General features: G+C 42.1%; 1 pseudogene; it reads right to left on the reverse strand.

Annotated features, from left to right (window-relative positions):
* Nucleotides 1–1,255: 1,255 nt before the first annotated feature.
* On the reverse strand, nucleotides 1,256–1,355 carry LOC113276728 (annotated as a pseudogene).
* Nucleotides 1,356–1,717: the final 362 nt, after the last annotated feature.

The following is a 1,717-nucleotide window of genomic DNA, read 5'->3' on the forward strand; positions in this document are numbered from 1 at the left end:
GGGTTGGTTTAAATATAAACTGTGTGCAGAGAAGGACGGTGATTACGATATCGCCTCGGCCCCTCGGGTTCGTACATGACATAGGAGTCGTGGCCCGAGTCGACTTCAGCGGTTCTTCTCCCGTCTGGTACGGGAGGTAAGTTTTTCGAAACACCCGCGAATCCCCTTTCAGCGGGTTTACTGTATTCCTTCGTTTGCATATATGCTGAGGACTTGAAAACGGCTGCTTTAATTTCCTAGTAAAGGGCAAGGACTGGCCATACAAGATAAGGGTTCGGATTTCATCACCGTTCTCTTCTTGCCCGCCTTAGGAAAACGAAACCAAACGCGAACCTAAGCCTAAAATTTTGACTAGAACGAGACCTATAGGGTAACGAGCTTAATAGGAAAGTCGTTCGAAGAATATTGGTTACTCTTTTGAGCATACTTCGAAGTTCTTGAAGGTTTCTGTGAGTTGAATGCGTGACTGCGCCGCCTTGTAACCGGTGAGGCCTTGGGTATCAAAGCTCCACTAAGCTTCCCTCGCCTCGATTCAACTTACTTTGACTCGGATTGATTCCAGAGGGGTTTGCTCAGATTGTAACGAGTTCCTTTTCGAAAGAATAGAAGCTGGTCTAGAAACAATCTAAGTGGAGCCATCATGCTTTTTGTTTGCTAGAAATTTAGGTTTGATTTGGTTGAGTCATCCTTGTTTTGTGTTTGCATAGAATTCCCTACCTTATTCTGTTGCATGCCTGAACGTAAAAGAGACGCCCTAGGTAGATTTGTTAAAGAGAAACCTAGTAGTTCTAAGCGTCTTGATTACCTCAATTTAGAAAGTCCGATTCGTGAAGATTCCGTTTTTGAACGTCCGTTTGAGGAAAGAATCCCTGATAGTCCAATAGCGCCAGAAATGGCAACTTTGAAAGCCTTGTTGAATCCTACTAGGACTACTCGTCCCTCGTGTATCAGGTTACCTGAAACTGAAGCAAATTATGAACTTAAGCCTGGAACCTTACAGTTGCTCCCAATCTTTTTAGGAAAAGAAAATGAAAACCCCTATTTCCATGTTAGGGACTTTGAGGAAATTTGTAGTACCCTGAAAATTAGAAACCTTGATGATGATGCTTTAAAACTCAGGTTATTCCCCTTTTCCTTAAAAGATAAAGCCAAGTCGTGGTGTATAGTTTGGCTTCCGAATCAATTGAAACCTATGAACAACTTACATCTGCCTTTTTGAACAAGTTTTTCCCTAGGCACAAAACCTCGTCTATTAGGACGCAAATCTGCACGTTTACACAACAGGAGGGAGAATCTTTGTATAGGTATTTGGAAAGGTTCAATGATTTATTAGCCCAATGTCCTCATCATGGTTTAGAAAAGGTTAGGTTAGTTCAGATCCTTTATGAGGGTTTAGATTATCCCACCACAACTACAGTAGAGTCCATGTGTACAGGTGGGTTTGAAAACCAAACAGTTGATGATGCGATGACATATTTGCATGAAATCGCCGAAAAGACCCAACAATGGGAAAGCAATAGGGTACCCCAGAAAACAATTCTTCTAGGAGAGGAAACGTTAATAGGGTAGAAGGAAGCTTTGAATCAGATGCCAAAATTGTGCTATAGCGAAAAGTTAGAAGCTTTAGAAGTGGGTCACACTAGTGGTAGATTGGAGCCTTTTTGGGAAGGCCAGAATAATGAAGAGCAAGCCAATGCTCTCTATAATAACACTAGGT

Source organism: Papaver somniferum, chromosome 4 (assembly GCF_003573695.1).
Source record: "Papaver somniferum cultivar HN1 chromosome 4, ASM357369v1, whole genome shotgun sequence".
NCBI classification, from domain to species: domain Eukaryota; kingdom Viridiplantae; phylum Streptophyta; class Magnoliopsida; order Ranunculales; family Papaveraceae; genus Papaver; species Papaver somniferum.